Below are 25,803 nucleotides of genomic sequence, written 5' to 3'. Positions count from 1 at the left end.
AAATTACTTGTTAGATCACCTGATTTGCTCTTCTGGAGTCAATGTAGTTTGTTTTTCTCAATAACCATAGAAGTAATAGGGTAAATTAAAGACATTATGTGGATTTTTTGCTACAGCACTTCTGTCAAAATACGATTAAAATGAGTTAAGATGATAATGGATTTTCTACTATAAGCAAAGACCAAAAAAGTCAAAATAGCAATCCCAATTTTAGATTTGATAAATGAAAATAGCACATAGCAGAGGATGGTTTCGATCCATCGACCTCTGGGTTATGGGCCCAGCACGCTTCCGCTGCGCCACTCTGCTGCTCATGGAAGTGCTTAGAACTCAAGAAGGCTTGATTCATCACAAGAATATGGCAATGTGTTCCTTTTAATTAACGAAAAATCCTAAAATAACTGTCCAGATTAGAGACTTTATAAACTTTGGCAAGGAAACTTTCCAGATCAATGTTTCTTAGCTGTTGTTTGTTTATGTCTCATATAGGGTTTCTGTGGCGCAATTGGTTAGTGCGTTCGGCTGTTAACTGGAATGTTGGTGGTTCAATCCCACCCAGGGACGAGAATATTCTATTAATCAAGTTTTGGGGATTTTTAGGTAGAGAAGTCAACATGTCAAACTACCTATTTTAAGGAAGGGTTCAAGACTTTCTCTGAAACAATTATCTCTAAAGTGAGTTTAATTTGATTTAAGCCAATTTATTCAACATTTAGAAAATACCTGAAGGTTAATGTTGTTCCTGGTGATATCTAATCAGCACAATGCAACCTAGCAGCATTTTTAAGTGGAAGCCTGTGTTATGTTAAAACCAGGTGTTATCTTATCAGTACAAAGGTAAGGAATTAAGAAAAACTTTTTGAAGTTTGAAGATTTTTCTTACAAAATCATTGTCTTATTGCATCACCAAAGTGTAAGCTGGAAAGATGATTTTGATAAATTACTTGTTAGAACACCTGATTTGCTCTTCTGGAGTCAATGTAGTTTGTTTTTCTCAATAACCATAGAAGTAATAGGGTAAAGTAAAGACATTATGTGGGTTTTTTGCTACAGCACTTCTGTCAAAATACGATTTAAATGAGTTAAGATGATAATGGATTTTCTACTATAAGCAAAGACCAAAAAAGTCAAAATAGCAATCCCAATTATAGATTTGATAAATGAAAACAGCACATAGCAGAGTTTCGATCCATCGACCTCTGGGTTATGGGCCCAGCACGCTTCCGCTGTGCCACTCTGCTGCTCATGGAAGTGCTTAGAACTCAAGAAGGGTTGATTCATCTCAAGAACATGGCAATGTGTTCCTTTTAATTAACGAAAAATCCTAAAATAACTGTCCAGATTAGAGACTTTATAAACTTTGGCAAGGAAACTTTCCAGATCAATCTTTCTTAGGTGTTGTTTGTTTATGTATCACATAGGGTCTCTGTGGCGCAATTGGTTAGCGAGTTTGGCTGTTAACCGGAAGGTTGGTGGTTCAATCCCACCCAGGGACGAGAATCTTCTATTAGTCAAATTTTGGGGAATTTTAGGTAGAGAAGTCAACATGTCAAACTACCTATTTTATGGTAGGGTTCAAGACTTTCTCTGAAACAATTATCTCTAAAGTGAGTTTAATTTGATTTAAGGCAATTTATTCAACATTTATAAAATACCTGAAGGTTAATGTTGTTCCTGGTGATATCTAATCAGCAGAATGCAACCTAGCAGCATTTTTAAGTGAAAGCCTGTGTTATGTTAAAACCAGGTCTTATCTTATCAGTACAAAGGTAAGGAATTAAGAAAAACTTTTTGAAGTTTGAAGATTTTTCTTACAAAATCATTGTCTTATTGCATCACCAAAGTGTAAGCAGGAAAGATGATTTTGATAAATTACTTGTTAGAACACCTGATTTGCTCTTCTGGAGTCAATGTAGTTTGTTTTTCTGAATAACCATAGAAGTAATAGGGTAAAGTAAAGACATTAAGTGGATTTTTTGCTACAGCACTTCTGTCAAAATATGATTAAAATGAGTTAAGATGATAATGGATTTTCTACTATAAGCAAAGACCAAAAAAGTCAAAATAGCAATCCCAATTTTAGATTTGATAAATGAAAACAGCACATAGCAGAGTTTCGATCCATCGACCTCTGGGTTATGGGCCCAGCACGCTTCCGCTGAGCCACTCTGCTGCTCATGGAAGTGCTTAGAACTCAAGAAGGGTTGATTCATCTCAAGAACATGGCAATGTGTTCCTTTTAATTAACGAAAAATCCTAAAATAACTGTCCAGATTAGAGACTTTATAAACTTTGGCAAGGAAACTTTCCAGATCAATGTTTCTTAGCTTTTGTTTGTTTATGTCTCATATAGGGTTTCTGTGGCGCAATTGGTTAGCGCGTTCGGCTGTTAACTGGAATGTTGGTGGTTCAATCCCACCCAGGGAAGAGAATATTCTATTAATCAAGTTTTGGCGATTTTTCGATAGAGAAGTCAACATGTCAAACTACCTATTTTAAGGAAGGGTTCAAGACTTTCTCTGAAACAATTATCTCTAAAGTGAGTTTAATTTGATTTAAGCCAATTTATTCAACATTTAGAAAATACCTGAAGGTTAATGTTGTTCCTGGTGATATCTAATCAGCAGAATGCAACCTAGCAGCATTTTTAAGTGGAAGCCTGTGTTATGTTAAAACCAGGTGTTATCTTATCAGTACAAAGGTAAGGAATTAAGAAAAACTTTTTGAAGTGTGAAGATTTTTCTTACAAAATCATTGTCTTATTGCATCACCAAAGTGTAAGCTGGAAAGATGATTTTGATAAATTACTTGTTAGATCACCTGATTTGCTCTTCTGGAGTCAATGTAGTTTGTTTTTCTCAATAACCATAGAAGTAATAGGGTAAATTAAAGACATTATGTGGATTTTTTGCTACAGCACTTCTGTCAAAATACGATTAAAATGAGTTAAGATGATAATGGATTTTCTACTATAAGCAAAGACCAAAAAAGTCAAAATAGCAATCCCAATTTTAGATTTGATAAATGAAAATAGCACATAGCAGAGGATGGTTTCGATCCATCGACCTCTGGGTTATGGGCCCAGCACGCTTCCGCTGCGCCACTCTGCTGCTCATGGAAGTGCTTAGAACTCAAGAAGGCTTGATTCATCACAAGAATATGGCAATGTGTTCCTTTTAATTAACGAAAAATCCTAAAATAACTGTCCAGATTAGAGACTTTATAAACTTTGGCAAGGAAACTTTCCAGATCAATGTTTCTTAGCTGTTGTTTGTTTATGTCTCATATAGGGTTTCTGTGGCGCAATTGGTTAGTGCGTTCGGCTGTTAACTGGAATGTTGGTGGTTCAATCCCACCCAGGGACGAGAATATTCTATTAATCAAGTTTTGGGGATTTTTAGGTAGAGAAGTCAACATGTCAAACTACCTATTTTAAGGAAGGGTTCAAGACTTTCTCTGAAACAATTATCTCTAAAGTGAGTTTAATTTGATTTAAGCCAATTTATTCAACATTTAGAAAATACCTGAAGGTTAATGTTGTTCCTGGTGATATCTAATCAGCACAATGCAACCTAGCAGCATTTTTAAGTGGAAGCCTGTGTTATGTTAAAACCAGGTGTTATCTTATCAGTACAAAGGTAAGGAATTAAGAAAAACTTTTTGAAGTGTGAAGATTTTTCTTACAAAATCATTGTCTTATTGCATCACCAAAGTGTAAACTGGAAAGATGATTTTGATAAATTACTTGTTAGATCACCTGATTTGCTCTTCTGGAGTCAATGTAGTTTGTTTTTCTCAATAACCATAGAAGTAATAGGGTAAAGTAAAGACATTATGTGGATTTTTTGCTACAGCACTTCTGTCAAAATACGGTTTAAATGAGTTAAGATGATAATGGATTTTCTACTATAAGCAAAGACCAAAAAAGTCAAAATAGCAATCCCAATTATAGATTTGATAAATGAAAACAGCACATAGCAGAGTTTCGATCCATCGACCTCTGGGTTATGGGCCCAGCACGCTTCCGCTGTGCCACTCTGCTGCTCATGGAAGTGCTTAGAACTCAAGAAGGGTTGAGTCATCTCAAGAACATGGCAATGTGTTCCTTTTAATTAACGAAAAATCCTAAAATAACTGTCCAGATTAGAGACTTTATAAACTTTGGCAAGGAAACTTTCCAGATCAATCTTTCTTAGGTGTTGTTTGTTTATGTATCACATAGGGTCTCTGTGGCGCAATTGGTTAGCGAGTTTGGCTGTTAACCGGAAGGTTGGTGGTTCAATCCCACCCAGGGACGAGAATCTTCTATTAGTCAAATTTTGGGGAATTTTAGGTAGAGAAGTCAACATGTCAAACTACCTATTTTATGGTAGGGTTCAAGACTTTCTCTGAAACAATTATCTCTAAAGTGAGTTTAATTTGATTTAAGCCAATTTATTCAACATTTAGAAAATACCTGAAGGTTAATGTTGTTCCTGGTGATATCTAATCAGCAGAATGCAACCTAGCAGCATTTTTAAGTGAAAGCCTGTGTTATGTTAAAACCAGGTCTTATCTTATCAGTACAAAGGTAAGGAATTAAGAAAAACTTTTTGAAGTGTGAAGATTTTTCTTACAAAATCATTGTCTTATTGCATCACCAAAGTGTAAGCTGGAAAGATGATTTTGATAAATTACTTGTTAGATCACCTGATTTGCTCTTCTGGAGTCAATGTAGTTTGTTTTTCTCAATAACCATAGAAGTAATAGGGTAAATTAAAGACATTATGTGGATTTTTTGCTACAGCACTTCTGTCAAAATACGATTAAAATGAGTTAAGATGATAATGGATTTTCTACTATAAGCAAAGACCAAAAAAGTCAAAATAGCAATCCCAATTTTAGATTTGATAAATGAAAATAGCACATAGCAGAGGATGGTTTCGATCCATCGACCTCTGGGTTATGGGCCCAGCACGCTTCCGCTGCGCCACTCTGCTGCTCATGGAAGTGCTTAGAACTCAAGAAGGGTTGATTCATCACAAGAATATGGCAATGTGTTCCTTTTAATTAACGAAAAATCCTAAAATAACTGTCCAGATTAGAGACTTTATAAACTTTGGCAAGGAAACTTTCCAGATCAATGTTTCTTAGCTGTTGTTTGTTTATGTCTCATATAGGGTTTCTGTGGCGCAATTGGTTAGCGCGTTCGGCTGTTAACTGGAATGTTGGTGGTTCAATCCCACCCAGGGACGAGAATATTCTATTAATCAAGTTTTGGGGATTTTTAGGTAGAGAAGTCAACATGTCAAACTACCTATTTTAAGGAAGGGTTCAAGACTTTCTCTGAAACAATTATCTCTAAAGTGAGTTTAATTTGATTTAAGCCAATTTATTCAACATTTAGAAAATACCTGAAGGTTAATGTTGTTCCTGGTGATATCTAATCAGCACAATGCAACCTAGCAGCATTTTTAAGTGGAAGCCTGTGTTATGTTAAAACCAGGTGTTATCTTATCAGTACAAAGGTAAGGAATTAAGAAAAACTTTTTGAAGTGTGAAGATTTTTCTTACAAAATCATTGTCTTATTGCATCACCAAAGTGTAAACTGGAAAGATGATTTTGATAAATTACTTGTTAGATCACCTGATTTGCTCTTCTGGAGTCAATGTAGTTTGTTTTTCTCAATAACCATAGAAGTAATAGGGTAAATTAAAGACATTATGTGCATTTTTTGCTACAGCACTTCTGTCAAAATACGATTAAAATGAGTTAAGATGATAATGGATTTTCTTCTATAAGCAAAGACCAAAAAAGTCAAAATAGCAATCCCAATTTTAGATTTGATAAATGAAAATAGCACATAGCAGAGGATGGTTTCGATCCATCGACCTCTGGGTTATGGGCCCAGCACGCTTCCGCTGCGCCACTCTGCTGCTCATGGAAGTGCTTAGAACTCAAGAAGGGTTGATTCATCACAAGAACATGGCAATGTGTTCCTTTTAATTAACGAAAAATCCTAAAATAACTGTCCAGATTAGAGACTTTATAAACTTTGGCAAGGAAACTTTCCAGATCAATGTTTCTTAGCGGTTGTTTGTTTATGTCTCATATAGGGTTTCTGTGGCGCAATTGGTTAGCGCGTTCGGCTGTTAACTGGAATGTTGGTGGTTCAATCCCACCCAGGGACGAGAATATTCTATTAATCAAGTTTTGGGGATTTTTAGGTAGAGAAGTCAACATGTCAAACAACCTCTTTTAAGGAAGGGTTCAAGACTTTCTCTGAAACAATTATCTCTAAAGTGAGTTTAATTTGATTTAAGCCAATTTATTCAATATATAGAAAATACCTGAAGGTTAATGTTGTTCCTGGTGATATCTAATCAGCAGAATGCAACCTAGCAGCAATTTTAAGTGAAAGCCTGTGTTATGTTATAACCAGGTGTTATCTTATCAGTACAAAGGTAAGGAATTAAGAAAAACTTTTTGAAGTTTGAAGATTTTTCTTACAAAATCATTGTCTTATTGCATCACCAAAGTGTAAGCTGGAAAGATGATTTTGATAAATTACTTGTTAGAACACCTGATTTGCTCTTCTGGAGTCAATGTAGTTTGTTTTTCTCAATAACCATAGAAGTAATAGGGTAAAGTAAAGACATTATGTGGGTTTTTTGCTACAGCACTTCTGTCAAAATACGATTTAAATGAGTTAAGATGATAATGGATTTTCTACTATAAGCAAAGACCAATAAAGTCAAAATAGCAATCCCAATTTTAGATTTGATAAATGAAAACAGCACATAGCAGAGTCTCGATCCATCGACCTCTGGGTTATGGGCCCAGCATGCTTCCGCTGCGCCACTCTGCTGCTCATGGAAGTGCTTAGAACTCAAGAAGGGTTGATTCATCTCAAGAACATGGCAATGTGTTCCTTTTAATTAACGAAAAATCCTAAAATAACTGTCCAGATTAGAGACTTTATAAACTTTGGCAAGGAAACTTTCCAGATCAATCTTTCTTAGGTGTTGTTTGTTTACGTATCACATAGGGTCTCTGTGGCGCAATTGGTTAGCGCGTTCGGCTGTTAACCGGAAGGTTGGTGGTTCAATCCCACCCAAGGACGAGAATCTTCTATTAGTCAAATTTTGGGGAATTTTAGGTAGAGAAGTCAACATGTCAAACTACCTATTTTATGGTAGGGTTCAAGACTTTCCCTGAAACAATTATCTCTAAAGTGAGTTTAATTTGATTTATGCCAATTTATTCAACATTTAGAAAATACCTGAAGGTTAATGTTGTTCCTGGTGATATCTAATCAGCAGAATGCAACCTAGCAGCATTTTTAAGTGAAAGCCTGTGTTATGTTATAACCAGGTGTTATCTTATCAGTACAAAGGTAAGGAATTAAGAAAAACTTTTTGAAGTGTGAAGATTTTTCTTACAAAATCATTGTCTTATTGCATCACCAAAGTGTAAGCTGGAAAGATGATTTTGATAAATTACTTGTTAGATCACCTGATTTGCTCTTCTGGAGTCAATGTAGTTTGTTTTTCTTAATAACCATAGAATTAATAGGGTAAATTAAAGACATTATGTGGATTTTTTGCTACAGCACTTCTGTCAAAATACGATTAAAATGAGTTAAGATGATAATGGATTTTCTACTATAAGCAAAGACCAAAAAAGTCAAAATAGCAATCCCAATTTTAGATTTGATAAATGAAAATAGCACATAGCAGAGGATGGTTTCGATCCATCGACCTCTGGGTTATGGGCCCAGCACGCTTCCGCTGCGCCACTCTGCTGCTCATGGAAGTGCTTAGAACTCAAGAACGGTTGATTCATCAGAAGAACATGGCAATGTGTTCCTTTTAATTAACGAAAAATCCTAAAATAACTGTCCAGATTAGAGACTTTATAAACTTTGGCAAGGAAACTTTCCAGATCAATGTTTCTTAGCTGTTGTAAGTTTATGTCTCATATAGGGTTTCTGTGGCGCAATTGGTTAGCGCGTTCGGCTGTTAACTGGAATGTTGGTGGTTCAATCCCACCCAGGGACGAGAATATTCTATTAATCAAGTTTTGGGATTTTTAGGTAGAGAAGTCAACATGTCAAACTACCTATTTTAAGGAAGGGTTCAAGACTTTCTCTGAAACAATTATCTCTAAAGTGAGTTTAATTTGATTTAAGCCAATTTATTCAACATTTAGAAAATACCTGAAGGTTAATGTTGTTCCTGGTGATATCTAATCAGCAGAATGCAACCTAGCAGCAATTTTAAGTGAAAGCCTGTGTTATGTTATAACCAGGTGTTATCTTATCAGTACAAAGGTAAGGAATTAAGAAAAACTTTTTGAAGTTTGAAGATTTTTCTTACAAAATCATTGTCTTATTGCATCACCAAAGTGTAAGCTGGAAAGATGATTTTGATAAATTACTTGTTAGAACACCTGATTTGCTCTTCTGGAGTCAATGTAGTTTGTTTTTCTCAATAACCATAGAAGTAATAGGGTAAAGTAAAGACATTAAGTGTATTTTTTGCTACAGCACTTCTGTCAAAATATGATTAAAATGAGTTAAGATGATAATGGATTTTCTACTATAAGCAAATACCAAAAAAGTCAAAATAGCAATCCCAATTTTAGATTTGATAAATGAAAATAGCACATAGCAGAGGATGGTTTCGATCCATCGACCTCTGGGTTATGGGCCCAGCACGCTTCCGCTGCGCCACTCTGCTGCTCATGGAAGTGTTTAGAACTCAAGAAGGGTTGATTCATCACAAGAACATGGCAATGTGTTCCTTTTAATTAACGAAAAATCCTAAAATAACTGTCCAGATTAGAGACTTTATAAACTTTGGCAAGGAAACTTTCCAGATCAATGTTTCTTAGCTGTTGTTTGTTTATGTCTCATATAGGGTTTCTGTGGCGCAATTGGTTAGCGCGTTCGGCTGTTAACTGGAATGTTGGTGGTTCAATCCCACCCAGGGACGAGAATATTCTATTAATCAAGTTTTGGGGATTTTTAGGTAGAGAAGTCAACATGTCAAACTACCTATTTTAAGGAAGGGTTCAAGACTTTCTCTGAAACAATTATCTCTAAAGTGAGTTTAATTTGATTTAAGCCAATTTATTCAACATTTAGAAAATACCTGAAGGTTAATGTTGTTCCTGGTGATATCTAATCAGCAGAATGCAACCTAGCAGCATTTTTAAGTGAAAGCCTGTGTTATGTTATAACCAGGTGTTATCTTATCAGTACAAAGGTAAGGAATTAAGAAAAACTTTTTGAAGTTTGAAGATTTTTCTTACAAAATCATTGTCTTATTGCATCACCAAAGTGTAAGCTGGAAAGATGATTTTGATAAATTACTTGTTAGAACACCTGATTTGCTCTTCTGGAGTCAATGTAGTTTGTTTTTCTCAATAACCATAGAAGTAATAGGGTAAAGTAAAGACATTAAGTGGATTTTTTGCTACAGCACTTCTGTCAAAATATGATTAAAATGAGTTAAGATGATAATGGATTTTCTACTATAAGCAAAGACCAAAAAAGTCAAAATAGCAATCCCAATTTTAGATTTGATAAATGAAAATAGCACATAGCAGAGGATGGTTTCGATCCATCAACCTCTGGGTTATGGGCCCAGCACGCTTCCGCTGCGCCACTCTGCTGCTCATGGAAGTGCTTAGAACTCAAGAAGGGTTGATTCATCACAAGAACATGGCAATGTGTTCCTTTTAATTAACGAAAAATCCTAAAATAACTGTCCAGATTAGAGACTTTATAAACTTTGGCAAGGAAACTTTCCAGATCAATCTTTCTTAGGTGTTGTTTGTTTATGTATCACATAGGGTCTCTGTGGCGCAATTGGTTAGCGAGTTTGGCTGTTAACCGGAAGGTTGGTGGTTCAATCCCACCCAGGGACGAGAATCTTCTATTAGTCAAATTTTGGGGAATTTTAGGTAGAGAAGTCAACATGTCAAACTACCTATTTTATGGTAGGGTTCAAGACTTTCTCTGAAACAATTATCTCTAAAGTGAGTTTAATTTGATTTAAGGCAATTTATTCAACATTTATAAAATACCTGAAGGTTAATGTTGTTCCTGGTGATATCTAATCAGCAGAATGCAACCTAGCAGCATTTTTAAGTGAAAGCCTGTGTTATGTTAAAACCAGGTCTTATCTTATCAGTACAAAGGTAAGGAATTAAGAAAAACTTTTTGAAGTTTGAAGATTTTTCTTACAAAATCATTGTCTTATTGCATCACCAAAGTGTAAGCAGGAAAGATGATTTTGATAAATTACTTGTTAGAACACCTGATTTGCTCTTCTGGAGTCAATGTAGTTTGTTTTTCTGAATAACCATAGAAGTAATAGGGTAAAGTAAAGACATTAAGTGGATTTTTTGCTACAGCACTTCTGTCAAAATATGATTAAAATGAGTTAAGATGATAATGGATTTTCTACTATAAGCAAAGACCAAAAAAGTCAAAATACCAATCCCAATTTTAGATTTGATAAATGAAAACAGCACATAGCAGAGTTTCGATCCATCGACCTCTGGGTTATAGGCCCAGCACGCTTCCGCTGCGCCACTCTGCTGCTCATGGAAGTGCTTAGAACTCAAGAAGGGTTGATTCATCTCAAGAACATGGCAATGTGTTCCTTTTAATTAACGAAAAATCCTAAAATAACTGTCTAGATTTGAGTCTTTATAAACTTTGGCAAGGAAACTTTCCAGATCAATGTTTCTTAGCTGTTGTTTGTTTATGTCTCATATAGGGTTTCTGTGGCGCAATTGGTTAGCGCGTTTGGCTGTTAACTGGAATGTTGGTGGTTCAATCCCACCCAGGGAAGAGAATATTATATTAATCAAGTTTTGGGGATTTTTCGGTAGAGAAGTCAACATGTCAAACTACCTATTTTAAGGAAGGGTTCAAGACTTTCTCTGAAACAATTATCTCTAAAGTGAGTTTAATATGATTTAAGCCAATTTATTCAACATTTAGAAAATACCTGAAGGTTAATGTTGTTCCTGGTGATATCTAATCTGCAGAATGCAACCTAGCAGCATTTTTAAGTGGAAGCCTGTGTTATGTTAAAACCAGGTGTTATCTTATCAGTACAAAGGTAAGGAATTAAGAAAAACTTTTTGAAGTGTGAAGATTTTTCTTACAAAATCATTGTCTTATTGCATCACCAAAGTGTAAACTGGAAAGATGATTTTGATAAATTACTTGTTAGATCACCTGATTTGCTCTTCTTGAGTCAATGTAGTTTGTTTTTCTCAATAACCATAGAAGTAATAGGGTAAATTAAAGACATTATGTGGATTTTTTGCTACAGCACTTCTGTCAAAATATGATTAAAATGAGTTAAGATGATAATGGATTTTCTACTATAAGCAAAGACCAAAAAAGTCAAAATAGCAATCCCAATTTTAGATTTGATAAATGAAAATAGCACATAGCAGAGGATGGTTTCGATCCATCGACCTCTGGGTTATGGGCCCAGCACGCTTCCGCTGCGCCACTCTGCTGCTCATGGAAGTGCTTAGAACTCAAGAAGGGTTGATTCATCAGAAGAACATGGCAATGTGTTCCTTTTAATTAACGAAAAATCCTAAAATAACTGTCCAGATTAGAGACTTTATAAACTTTGGCAAGGAAACTTTCCAGTTCAATGTTTCTTAGCTGTTGTTTGTTTATGTCTCATATAGGGTTTCTGTGGCGCAATTGGTTAGCGCGTTCGGCTGTTAACTGGAATGTTGGTGGTTCAATCCCACCCAGGGACGAGAATATTCTATTAATCAAGTTTTGTGGATTTTTAGGTAGAGAAGTCAACATGTCAAACTACCTATTTTAAGGAAGGGTTCAAGACTTTCTCTGAAACAATTATCTCTAAAGTGAGTTTAATTTGATTTAAGCCAATTTATTCAAGATTTAGAAAATACCTGAAGGTTAATGTTGTTCCTGGTGATATCTAATCAGCAGAATGCAACCTAGCAGCAATTTTAAGTGAAAGCCTGTGTTATGTTATAACCAGGTGTTATCTTATCAGTACAAAGGTAAGGAATTAAGAAAAACTTTTTGAAGTTTGAAGATTTTTCTTACAAAATCATTGTCTTATTGCATCACCAAAGTGTAAGCTGGAAAGATGATTTTGATAAATTACTTGTTAGAACACCTGATTTGCTCTTCTGGAGTCAATGTAGTTTGTTTTTCTCAATAACCATAGAAGTAATAGGGTAAAGTAAAGACATTACGTGGGTTTTTTGCTACAGCACTTCTGTCAAAATACGATTTAAATGAGTTAAGATGATAATGGATTTTCTACTATAAGCAAAGACCAAAAAAGTCAAAATAGCAATCCCAATTTTAGATTTGATAAATGAAAACAGCACATAGCAGAGTCTCGATCCATCGACCTCTGGGTTATGGGCCCAGCACGCTTCCGCTGCGCCACTCTGCTGCTCATGGAAGTGCTTAGAACTCAAGAAGGGTTGATTCATCTCAAGAACATGGCAATGTGTTCCTTTTAATTAACGAAAAATCCTAAAATAACTGTCCAGATTAGAGACTTTATAAACTTTGGCAAGGAAACTTTCCAGATCAATGTTTCTTAGCTGTTGTTTGTTTATGTCTCTTATAGGGTTTCTGTGGTGCAATTGGTTAGCGCGTTCGGCTGTTAACTGGAATGTTGGTGGTTCAATCCCACCCAGGGACGAGAATATTCTATTAATCAAGTTTTGGGGATTTTTAGGTAGAGAAGTCAACATGTCAAACTACCTATTTTAAGGAAGGGTTCAAGACTTTCTCTGAAACAATTATCTCTAAAGTGAGTTTAATTTGATTTAAGCCAATTTATTCAACATTTAGAAAATACCTGAATGTTAATGTTGTTCCTGGTGATATCTAATCTGCAGAATGCAACCTAGCAGCATTTTTAAGTGGAAGCCTGTGTTATGTTAAAACCAGGTGTTATCTTATCAGTACAAAGGTAAGGAATTAAGAAAAACTTTTTGAAGTGTGAAGATTTTTCTTACAAAATCATTGTCTTATTGCATCACCAAAGTGTAAACTGGAAAGATGATTTTGATAAATTACTTGTTAGATCACCTGATTTGCTCTTCTTGAGTCAATGTAGTTTGTTTTTCTCAATAACCATAGAAGTAATAGGGTAAATTAAAGACATTATGTGGATTTTTTGCTACAGCACTTCTGTCAAAATACGATTAAAATGAGTTAAGATGATAATGGATTTTCTACTATAAGCAAAGACCAAAAAAGTCAAAATAGCAATCCCAATTTTAGATTTGATAAATGAAAATAGCACATAGCAGAGGATGGTTTCGATCCATCGACCTCTGGGTTATGGGCCCAGCACGCTTCCGCTGCGCCACTCTGCTGCTCATGGAAGTGCTTAGAACTCAAGAAGGGTTGATTCATCAGAAGAACATGGCAATGTGTTCCTTTTAATTAACGAAAAATCCTAAAATAACTGTCCAGATTAGAGACTTTATAAACTTTGGCAAGGAAACTTTCCAGATCAATGTTTCTTAGCTGTTGTTTGTTTATGTCTCATATAGGGTTTCTGTGGCGCAATTGGTTAGCGCGTTTGGCTGTTAACTGGAATGTTGGTGGTTCAATCCCACCCAGGGACGAGAATATTCTATTAATCAAGTTTTGGGGATTTTTAGGTAGAGAAGTCAACATGTCAAACTACCTATTTTAAGGAAGGGTTCAAGACTTTCTCTGAAACAATTATCTCTAAAGTGAGTTTAATTTGATTTAAGCCAATTTATTCAAGATTTAGAAAATACCTGAAGGTTAATGTTGTTCCTGGTGATATCTAATCAGCAGAATGCAACCTAGCAGCAATTTTAAGTGAAAGCCTGTGTTATGTTATAACCAGGTGTTATCTTATCAGTACAAAGGTAAGGAATTAAGAAAAACTTTTTGAAGTTTGAAGATTTTTCTTACAAAATCATTGTCTTATTGCATCACCAAAGTGTAAGCTGGAAAGATGATTTTGATAAATTACTTGTTAGAACACCTGATTTGCTCTTCTGGAGTCAATGTAGTTTGTTTTTCTCAATAACCATAGAAGTAATAGGGTAAAGTAAAGACATTACGTGGGTTTTTTGCTACAGCACTTCTGTCAAAATACGATTTAAATGAGTTAAGATGATAATGGATTTTCTACTATAAGCAAAGACCAAAAAAGTCAAAATAGCAATCCCAATTTTAGATTTGATAAATGAAAACAGCACATAGCAGAGTCTCGATCCATCGACCTCTGGGTTATGGGCCCAGCACGCTTCCGCTGCGCCACTCTGCTGCTCATGGAAGTGCTTAGAACTCAAGAAGGGTTGATTCATCTCAAGAACATGGCAATGTGTTCCTTTTAATTAACGAAAAATCCTAAAATAACTGTCCAGATTAGAGACTTTATAAACTTTGGCAAGGAAACTTTCCAGATCAATGTTTCTTAGCTGTTGTTTGTTTATGTCTCTTATAGGGTTTCTGTGGTGGAATTGGTTAGCGCGTTCGGCTGTTAACTGGAATGTTGGTGGTTCAATCCCACCCAGGGACGAGAATATTCTATTAATCAAGTTTTGGGGATTTTTAGGTAGAGAAGTCAACATGTCAAACTACCTATTTTAAGGAAGGGTTCAAGACTTTCTCTGAAACAATTATCTCTAAAGTGAGTTTAATTTGATTTAAGCCAATTTATTCAACATTTAGAAAATACCTGAATGTTAATGTTGTTCCTGGTGATATCTAATCTGCAGAATGCAACCTAGCAGCATTTTTAAGTGGAAGCCTGTGTTATGTTAAAACCAGGTGTTATCTTATCAGTACAAAGGTAAGGAATTAAGAAAAACTTTTTGAAGTGTGAAGATTTTTCTTACAAAATCATTGTCTTATTGCATCACCAAAGTGTAAACTGGAAAGATGATTTTGATAAATTACTTGTTAGATCACCTGATTTGCTCTTCTTGAGTCAATGTAGTTTGTTTTTCTCAATAACCATAGAAGTAATAGGGTAAATTAAAGACATTATGTGGATTTTTTGCTACAGCACTTCTGTCAAAATACGATTAAAATGAGTTAAGATGATAATGGATTTTCTACTATAAGCAAAGACCAAAAAAGTCAAAATAGCAATCCCAATTTTAGATTTGATAAATGAAAATAGCACATAGCAGAGGATGGTTTCGATCCATCGACCTCTGGGTTATGGGCCCAGCACGCTTCCGCTGCGCCACTCTGCTGCTCATGGAAGTGCTTAGAACTCAAGAAGGGTTGATTCATCAGAAGAACATGGCAATGTGTTCCTTTTAATTAACGAAAAATCCTAAAATAACTGTCCAGATTAGAGACTTTATAAACTTTGGCAAGGAAACTTTCCAGATCAATGTTTCTTAGCTGTTGTTTGTTTATGTCTCATATAGGGTTTCTGTGGCGCAATTGGTTAGCGCGTTTGGCTGTTAACTGGAATGTTGGTGGTTCAATCCCACCCAGGGACGAGAATATTCTATTAATCAAGTTTTGGGGATTTTTAGGTAGAGAAGTCAACATGTCAAACTACCTATTTTAAGGAAGGGTTCAAGACTTTCTCTGAAACAATTATCTCTAAAGTGAGTTTAATTTGATTTAAGCCAATTTATTCAAGATTTAGAAAATACCTGAAGGTTAATGTTGTTCCTGGTGATATCTAATCAGCAGAATGCAACCTAGCAGCAATTTTAAGTGAAAGCCTGTGTTATGTTATAACCAGGTGTTATCTTATCAGTACAAAGGTAAGGAATTAAGAAAAACTTTTTGAAGTTTGAAGATTTTTCTTACAAAATCATTGTCTTATTGCATCACCAAAGTGTAAGCTGGAAAGATGATTTTGATAAATTACTTGTTAGAACACCTGATTTGCTCTTCTGGAGTCAATGTAGTTTGTTTTTCTCAATAACCATAGAAGTAATAGGGTAAAGTAAAGACATTATGTGGGTTTTTTGCTACAGCACTTCTGTCAAAATACGATTTAAATGAGTTAAGATGATAATGGATTTTCTACTATAAGCAAAGACCAAAAAAGTCAAAATAGCAATCCCAATTTTAGATTTGATAAATGAAAACAGCACATAGCAGTCTCGATCCATCGACCTCTGGGTTATGGGCCCAGCACGCTTCCGCTGCGCCACTCTGCTGCTCATGGAAGTGCTTAGAACTCAAGAAGGGTTGATTCATCTCAAGAACATGGCAATGTGTTCCTTTTAATTAACGAAAAATCCTAAAATAACTGTCCAGATTAGAGACTTTATAAACTTTGGCAAGGAAACTTTCCAGATCAATCTTTCTTTGGTGTTGTTTGTTTATGTATCACATAGGGTCTCTGTGGCGCAATTGGTTAGCGCGTTTGGCTGTTAACCGGAAGGTTGGTGGTTCAATCCCACCCAGGGACGAGAATGTTCTATTAGTCAAATTTTGGGGAAATTTAGGTAGAGAAGTCAACATGTCAAACTACCTATTTTATGGTAGGGTTCAAGACTTTCTCTGAAACAATTATCTCTAAAGTGAGTTTAATTTGATTTAAGCCAATTTATTCAACATTTAGAAAATACCTGAAGGTTAATGTTGTTTCTGGTGATATCTAATCAGCAGAATGCAAACTAGCAGCATTTTTAAGTGAAAGCCTGTGTTATGTTAAAACCAGGTCTTATCTTATCAGTACAAAGGTAAGGAATTAAGAAAAACTTTTTGAAGTTTGAAGATTTTTCTTACAAAATGATTGTCTTATTGCATCACCAAAGTGTAAGCTGGAAAGATGATTTTGATAAATTACTTGTTAGAACACCTGATTTGCTCTTCTGGAGTCAATGTAGTTTGTTTTTCTCAATAACCATAGAAGTAATAGGGTAAAGTAAAGACATTAAGTGGATTTTTTGCTACAGCACTTCTGTCAAAATATGATTAAAATGAGTTAAGATGATAATGGATTTTCTACTATAAGCAAAGACCAAAAAAGTCAAAATAGCAATCCCAATTTTAGATTTGATAAATGAAAACAGCACATAGCAGCGTTTCGATCCATCGACCTCTGGGTTATGGGCCCAGCACGCTTCCGCTGCGCCACTCTGCTGCTCATGGAAGTGCTTAGAACTCAAGAAGGGTTGATTCATCACAAGAACATGGCAATGTGTTCCTTTTAATTAACGAAAAATCCTAAAATAACTGTCCAGATTAGAGACTTTATAAACTTTGGCAAGGAAACTTTCCAGATCAATGTTTCTTAGCTGTTGTTTGTTTATGTCTCATATAGGGTTTCTGTGGCGCAATTGGTTAGCGCGTTCGGCTGTTAACTGGAATGTTGGTGGTTCAATCCCACCCAGGGACGAGAATATTCTATTAATCAAGTTTTGGGGATTTTTCGGTAGAGAAGTCAACATGTCAAACTACCTATTTTAAGGAAGGGTTCAAGACTTTCTCTGAAACAATTATCTCTAAAGTGAGTTTAATTTGATTTAAGCCAATTTATTCAACATTTAGGAAATACCTGAAGGTTAATGTTGTTCCTGGTGATATCTAATCCGCAGAATGCAACCTAGCAGCATTTTTAAGTGGAAGCCTGTGTTATGTTAAAACCAGGTGTTATCTTATCAGTACAAAGGTAAGGAATTAAGAAAAACTTTTTGAAGTGTGAAGATTTTTCTTACAAAATCATTGTCTTATTGCATCACCAAAGTGTAAACTGGAAAGATGATTTTGATAAATTACTTGTTAGATCACCTGATTTGCTCTTCTGGAGTCAATGTAGTTTGTTTTTCTCAATAACCATAGAAGTAATAGGGTAAATTAAAGACATTATGTGGATTTTTTGCTACAGCACTTCTGTCAAAATACGATTAAAATGAGTTAAGATGATAATGGATTTTCTACTATAAGCAAAGACCAAAAAAGTCAAAATAGCAATCCCAATTTTAGATTTGATAAATGAAAATAGCACATAGCAGAGGATGGTTTCGATCCATCGACTTCTGGGTTATGGGCCCAGCACGCTTCCGCTGCGCCACTCTGCTGCTCATGGAAGTGCTTAGAACTCAAGAAGGGTTGATTCATCAGAAGAACATGGCAATGTGTTCCTTTTAACTAACGAAAAATCCTAAAATAACTGTCCAGATTAGAGACTTTATAAACTTTGGCAAGGAAACTTTCCAGATCAATGTTTCTTAGCTGTTGTTTGTTTATGTCTCATATAGGGTTTCTGTGGCGCAATTGGTTAGTGCGTTCGGCTGTTAACTGGAATGTTGGTGGTTCAATCCCACCCAGGGACGAGAATATTCTATTAATCAAGTTTTGGGGATTTTTAGGTAGAGAAGTCAACATGTCAAACTACCTATTTTAAGGAAGGGTTCAAGACTTTCTCTGAAACAATTATCTCTAAAGTGAGTTTAATTTGATTTAAGCCAATTTATTCAAGATTTAGAAAATACCTGAAGGTTAATGTTGTTCCTGGTGATATCTAATCAGCAGAATGCAACCTAGCAGCAATTTTAAGTGAAAGCCTGTGTTATGTTATAACCAGGTGTTATCTTATCAGTACAAAGGTAAGGAATTAAGAAAAACTTTTTGAAGTTTGAAGATTTTTCTTACAAAATCATTGTCTTATTGCATCACCAAAGTGTAAGCTGGAAAGATGATTTTGATATATTACTTGTTAGAACACCTGATTTGCTCTTCTGGAGTCAATGTAGTTTGTTTTTCTCAATAACCATAGAAGTAATAGGGTAAAGTAAAGACATTATGTGGGTTTTTTGCTACAGCACTTCTGTCAAAATACGATTTAAATGAGTTAAGATGATAATGGATTTTCTACTATAAGCAAAGACCAAAAAAGTCAAAATAGCAATCCCAATTTTAGATTTGATAAATGAAAACAGCACATAGCAGTCTCGATCCATCGACCTCTGGGTTATGGGCCCAGCACGCTTCCGCTGCGCCACTCTGCTGCTCATGGAAGTGCTTAGAACTCAAGAAGGGTTGATTCATCTCAAGAACATGGCAATGTGTTCCTTTTAATTAACGAAAAATCCTAAAATAACTGTCCAGATTAGAGACTTTATAAACTTTGGCAAGGAAACTTTCCAGATCAATCTTTCTTTGGTGTTGTTTGTTTATGTATCACATAGGGTCTCTGTGGCGCAATTGGTTAGCGCGTTTGGCTGTTAACCGGAAGGTTGGTGGTTCAATCCCACCCAGGGACGAGAATGTTCTATTAGTCAAATTTTGGGGAAATTTAGGTAGAGAAGTCAACATGTCAAACTACCTATTTTATGGTAGGGTTCAAGACTTTCTCTGAAACAATTATCTCTAAAGTGAGTTTAATTTGATTTAAGCCAATTTATTCAACATTTAGAAAATACCTGAAGGTTAATGTTGTTTCTGGTGATATCTAATCAGCAGAATGCAAACTAGCAGCATTTTTAAGTGAAAGCCTGTGTTATGTTAAAACCAGGTCTTATCTTATCAGTACAAAGGTAAGGAATTAAGAAAAACTTTTTGAAGTTTGAAGATTTTTCTTACAAAATGATTGTCTTATTGCATCACCAAAGTGTAAGCTGGAAAGATGATTTTGATAAATTACTTGTTAGAACACCTGATTTGCTCTTCTGGAGTCAATGTAGTTTGTTTTTCTCAATAACCATAGAAGTAATAGGGTAAAGTAAAGACATTAAGTGGATTTTTTGCTACAGCACTTCTGTCAAAATATGATTAAAATGAGTTAAGATGATAATGGATTTTCTACTATAAGCAAAGACCAAAAAAGTCAAAATAGCAATCCCAATTTTAGATTTGATAAATGAAAACAGCACATAGCAGCGTTTCGATCCATCGACCTCTGGGTTATGGGCCCAGCACGCTTCCGCTGCGCCACTCTGCTGCTCATGGAAGTGCTTAGAACTCAAGAAGGGTTGATTCATCACAAGAACATGGCAATGTGTTCCTTTTAATTAACGAAAAATCCTAAAATAACTGTCCAGATTAGAGACTTTATAAACTTTGGCAAGGAAACTTTCCAGATCAATGTTTCTTAGCTGTTGTTTGTTTATGTCTCATATAGGGTTTCTGTGGCGCAATTGGTTAGCGCGTTCGGCTGTTAACTGGAATGTTGGTGGTTCAATCCCACCCAGGGACGAGAATATTCTATTAATCAAGTTTTGGGGATTTTTCGGTAGAGAAGTCAACATGTCAAACTACCTATTTTAAGGAAGGGTTCAAGACTTTCTCTGAAACAATTATCTCTAAAGTGAGTTTAATTTGATTTAAGCCAATTTATTCAACATTTAGGAAATACCTGAAGGTTAATGTTGTTCCTGGTGATATCTAATCCGCAGAATGCAACCTAGCAGCATTTTTAAGTGGAAGCCTGTGTTATGTTAAAACCAGGTGTTATCTTATCAGTACAAAGGTAAGGAATTAAGAAAAACTTTTTGAAGTGTGAAGATTTTTCTTACAAAATCATTGTCTTATTGCATCACCAAAGTGTAAACTGGAAAGATGATTTTGATAAATTACTTGTTAGATCACCTGATTTGCTCTTCTGGAGTCAATGTAGTTTGTTTTTCTCAATAACCATAGAAGTAATAGGGTAAATTAAAGACATTATGTGGATTTTTTGCTACAGCACTTCTGTCAAAATACGATTAAAATGAGTTAAGATGATAATGGATTTTCTACTATAAGCAAAGACCAAAAAAGTCAAAATAGCAATCCCAATTTTAGATTTGATAAATGAAAATAGCACATAGCAGAGGATGGTTTCGATCCATCGACTTCTGGGTTATGGGCCCAGCACGCTTCCGCTGCGCCACTCTGCTGCTCATGGAAGTGCTTAGAACTCAAGAAGGGTTGATTCATCAGAAGAACATGGCAATGTGTTCCTTTTAACTAACGAAAAATCCTAAAATAACTGTCCAGATTAGAGACTTTATAAACTTTGGCAAGGAAACTTTCCAGATCAATGTTTCTTAGCTGTTGTTTGTTTAGGTCTCATATAGGGTTTCTGTGGCGCAATTGGTTAGTGCGTTCGGCTGTTAACTGGAATGTTGGTGGTTCAATCCCACCCAGGGACGAGAATATTCTATTAATCAAGTTTTGGGGATTTTTAGGTAGAGAAGTCAACATGTCAAACTTCCTATTTTAAGGAAGGGTTCAAGACTTTCTCGGAAACAATTATCTCTAAAGTGAGTTTAATTTGATTTAAGCCAATTTATTCAACATTTAGAAAATACCTGAAGGTTAATGTTGTTCCTGGTGATATCTAATCAGCAGAATGCAACCTAGCAGCAATTTTAAGTGAAAGCCTGTGTTATGTTATAACCAGGTGTTATCTTATCAGTACAAAGGTAAGGAATTAAGAAAAACTTTTTGAAGTTTGAAGATTTTTCTTACAAAATCATTGTCTTATTGCATCACCAAAGTGTAAGCTGGAAAGATGATTTTGATAAATTACTTGTTAGAACACCTGATTTGCTCTTCTGGAGTCAATGTAGTTTGTTTTTCTCAATAACCATAGAAGTAATAGGGTAAAGTAAAGACATTAAGTGGATTTTTTGCTACAGCACTTCTGTCAAAATATGATTAAAATGAGTTAAGATGATAATGGATTTTCTACTATAAGCAAAGACCAAAAAAGTCAAAATAGCAATCCCAATTTTAGATTTGATAAATGAAAACAGCACATAGCAGAGTTTCGATCCATCGACCTCTGGGTTATGGGCCCAGCACGCTTCCGCTGCGCCACTCTGCTGCTCATGGAAGTGCTTAGAACTCAAGAAGGGTTGATTCATCTCAAGAACATGGCAATGTGTTCCTTTTAATTAACGAAAAATCCTAAAATAACTGTCCAGATTAGAGACTTTATAAACTTTGGCAAGGAAACTTTCCAGATCAATCTTTCTTAGGTGTTGTTTGTTTATGTATCACATAGGGTCTCTGTGGCGCAATTGGTTAGCGCGTTCGGCTGTTAACCGGAAGGTTGGTGGTTCAATCCCACCCAGGGACGAGAATCTTCTAATAGTCAAATTTTGGGGAATTTTAGGTAGAGAAGTCAACATGTCAAACTACCTATTTTATGGTAGGGTTCAAGACTTTCTCTGAAACAATTATCTCTAAAGTGAGTTTAATTTGATTTAAGGCAATTTATTCAACATTTATAAAATACCTGAAGGTTAATGTTGTTCCTGGTGATATCTAATCAGCAGAATGCAACCTAGCAGCATTTTTAAGTGAAAGCCTGTGTTATGTTAAAACCAGGTCTTATCTTATCAGTACAAAGGTAAGGAATTAAGAAAAACTTTTTGAAGTTTGAAGATTTTTCTTACAAAATCATTGTCTTATTGCATCACCAAAGTGTAAGCAGGAAAGATGATTTTGATAAATTACTTGTTAGAACACCTGATTTGCTCTTCTGGAGTCAATGTAGTTTGTTTTTCTGAATAACCATAGAAGTAATAGGGTAAAGTAAAGACATTAAGTGGATTTTTTGCTACAGCACTTCTGTCAAAATATGATTAAAATGAGTTAAGATGATAATGGATTTTCTACTATAAGCAAAGACCAAAAAAGTCAAAATAGCAATCCCAATTTTAGATTTGATAAATGAAAACAGCACATAGCAGAGTTTCGATCCATCGACCTCTGGGTTATGGGCCCAGCACGCTTCCGCTGCGCCACTCTGCTGCTCATGGAAGTGCTTAGAACTCAAGAAGGGTTGATTCATCTCAAGAACATGGCAATGTGTTCCTTTTAATTAACGAAAAATCCTAAAATAACTGTCCAGATTAGAGACTTTATAAACTTTGGCAAGGAAACTTTTCAGATCAATGTTTCTTAGCTGTTGTTTGTTTATGTCTCATATAGGGTTTCTGTGGCGCAATTGGTTAGCGCGTTCGGCTGTTAACTGGAATGTTGGTGGTTCAATCCCACCCAGGGAAGAGAATATTCTATTAATCAAGTTTTGGGGATTTTTCGGTAGAGAAGTCAACATGTCAAACTACCTATTTTAAGGAAGGGTTCAAGACTTTCTCTGAAACAATTATCTCTAAAGTGAGTTTAATTTGATTTAAGCCAATTTATTCAACATTTAGGAAATACCTGAAGGTTAATGTTGTTCCTGGTGATATCTAATCCGCAGAATGCAACCTAGCAGCATTTTTAAGTGGAAGCCTGTGTTATGTTAAAACCAGGTGTTATCTTATCAGTACAAAGGTAAGGAATTAAGAAAAACTTTTTGAAGTGTGAAGATTTTTCTTACAAAATCATTGTCTTATTGCATCACCAAAGTGTAAACTGGAAAGATGATTTTGATAAATTACTTGTTAGATCACCTGATTTGCTCTTCTGGAGTCAATGTAGTTTGTTTTTCTCAATAACCATAGAAGTAATAGGGTAAATTAAAGACATTATGTGGATTTTTTGCTACAGCACTTCTGTCAAAATACGATTAAAATGAGTTAAGATGATAATGGATTTTCTACTATAAGCAAAGACCAAAAAAGTCAAAATAGCAATCCCAATTTTAGATTTGATAAATGAAAATAGCACATAGCAGAGGATGGTTTCGATCCATCGACTTCTGGGTTATGGGCCCAGCACGCTTCCGCTGCGCCACTCTGCTGCTCATGGAAGTGCTTAGAACTCAAGAAGGGTTGATTCATCAGAAGAACATGGCAATGTGTTCCTTTTAACTAACGAAAAATCCTAAAATAACTGTCCAGATTAGAGACTTTATAAACTTTGGCAAGGAAACTTTCCAGATCAATGTTTCTTAGCTGTTGTTTGTTTATGTCTCATATAGGGTTTCTGTGGCGCAATTGGTTAGTGCGTTCGGCTGTTAACTGGAATGTTGGTGGTTCAATCCCACCCAGGGACGAGAATATTCTATTAATCAAGTTTTGGGGATTTTTAGGTAGAGAAGTCAACATGTCAAACTTCCTATTTTAAGGAAGGGTTCAAGACTTTCTCGGAAACAATTATCTCTAAAGTGAGTTTAATTTGATTTAAGCCAATTTATTCAACATTTAGAAAATACCTGAAGGTTAATGTTGTTCCTGGTGATATCTAATCAGCAGAATGCAACCTAGCAGCATTTTTAAGTGGAAGCCTGTGTTATGTTAAAACCAGGTCTTATCTTATCAGTACAAAGGTAAGGAATTAAGAAAAACTTTTTGAAGTTTGAAGATTTTTCTTACAAAATCATTGTCTTATTGCATCACCAAAGTGTAAGCAGGAAAGATGATTTTGATAAATTACTTGTTAGAACACCTGATTTGCTCTTCTGGAGTCAATGTAGTTTGTTTTTCTGAATAACCATAGAAGTAATAGGGTAAAGTAAAGACATTAAGTGGATTTTTTGCTACAGCACTTCTGTCAAAATATGATTAAAATGAGTTAAGATGATAATGGATTTTCTACTATAAGCAAAGACCAAAAAAGTCAAAATAGCAATCCCAATTTTAGATTTGATAAATGAAAACAGCACATAGCAGAGTTTCGATCCATCGACCTCTGGGTTATGGGCCCAGCACGCTTCCGCTGCGCCACTCTGCTGCTCATGGAAGTGCTTAGAACTCAAGAAGGGTTGATTCATCACAAGAACATGGCAATGTGTTCCTTTTAATTAACGAAAAATCCTAAAATAACTGTCCAGATTAGAGACTTTATAAACTTTGGCAAGGAAACTTTCCAGATCAATGTTTCTTAGCTGTTGTTTGTTTATGTCTCATATAGGGTTTCTGTGGCGCAATTGGTTAGCGCGTTCGGCTGTTAACTGGAATGTTGGTGGTTCAATCCCACCCAGGGACGAGAATATTCTATTAATCAAGTTTTGGGGATTTTTCGGTAGAGAAGTCAACATGTCAAACTACCTATTTTAAGGAAGGGTTCAAGACTTTCTCTGAAACAATTATCTCTAAAGTGAGTTTAATTTGATTTAAGCCAATTTATTCAACATTTAGGAAATACCTGAAGGTTAATGTTGTTCCTGGTGATATCTAATCCGCAGAATGCAACCTAGCAGCATTTTTAAGTGGAAGCCTGTGTTATGTTAAAACCAGGTGTTATCTTATCAGTACAAAGGTAAGGAATTAAGAAAAACTTTTTGAAGTGTGAAGATTTTTCTTACAAAATCATTGTCTTATTGCATCACCAAAGTGTAAACTGGAAAGATGATTTTGATAAATTACTTGTTAGATCACCTGATTTGCTCTTCTGGAGTCAATGTAGTTTGTTTTTCTCAATAACCATAGAAGTAATAGGGTAAAGTAAAGACATTAAGTGGATTTTTTGCTACAGCACTTCTGTCAAAATATGATTAAAATGAGTTAAGATGATAATGGATTTTCTACTATAAGCAAAGACCAAAAAAGTCAAAATAGCAATCCCAATTTTAGATTTGATAAATGAAAACAGCACATAGCAGAGTTTCGATCCATCGACCTCTGGGTTATGGGCCCAGCACGCTTCCGCTGCGCCACTCTGCTGCTCATGGAAGTGCTTAGAACTCAAGAAGGGTTGATTCATCACAAGAACATGGCAATGTGTTCCTTTTAATTAACGAAAAATCCTAAAATAACTGTCCAGATTAGAGACTTTATAAACTTTGGCAAGGAAACTTTCCAGATCAATGTTTCTTAGCTGTTGTTTGTTTATGTCTCATATAGGGTTTCTGTGGCGCAATTGGTTAGCGCGTTCGGCTGTTAACTGGAATGTTGGTGGTTCAATCCCACCCAGGGACGAGAATATTCTATTAATCAAG

The 25,803-nt window shown here is 35.4% G+C and overlaps 4 non-coding genes across 4 annotated transcripts; all 4 read left to right on the top strand.

Moving 5' to 3' along the window:
- Positions 1-7,029: 7,029 nt before the first annotated feature.
- TRNAN-GUU (transfer RNA asparagine (anticodon GUU)) lies at positions 7,030-7,103 on the top strand. The gene has a single exon. It is a non-coding gene; the product is annotated as a tRNA-Asn (tRNA).
- A 9,273-nt stretch (positions 7,104-16,376) lies between these two features.
- TRNAN-GUU (transfer RNA asparagine (anticodon GUU)) lies at positions 16,377-16,450 on the top strand. The gene has a single exon. It is a non-coding gene; the product is annotated as a tRNA-Asn (tRNA).
- A 2,725-nt stretch (positions 16,451-19,175) lies between these two features.
- TRNAN-GUU (transfer RNA asparagine (anticodon GUU)) lies at positions 19,176-19,249 on the top strand. Its single transcript has one exon. It is a non-coding gene; the product is annotated as a tRNA-Asn (tRNA).
- Positions 19,250-21,976: 2,727 nt separating this feature from the next.
- Positions 21,977-22,050, top strand: TRNAN-GUU (transfer RNA asparagine (anticodon GUU)). The gene has a single exon. It is a non-coding gene; the product is annotated as a tRNA-Asn (tRNA).
- The last annotated feature ends 3,753 nt before the right edge of the window (positions 22,051-25,803 follow it).

The sequence above is a fragment of the Taudactylus pleione genome, unplaced genomic scaffold, assembly GCF_031769625.1.
Source record: "Taudactylus pleione unplaced genomic scaffold, aTauple2 ptg000134l, whole genome shotgun sequence".
Taxonomy (NCBI): Eukaryota; Metazoa; Chordata; class Amphibia; order Anura; family Myobatrachidae; genus Taudactylus; species Taudactylus pleione.
The sequence above is the reverse complement of the archived record's forward strand: the minus strand, read 5'-3'. Positions and strand labels throughout refer to the sequence as shown.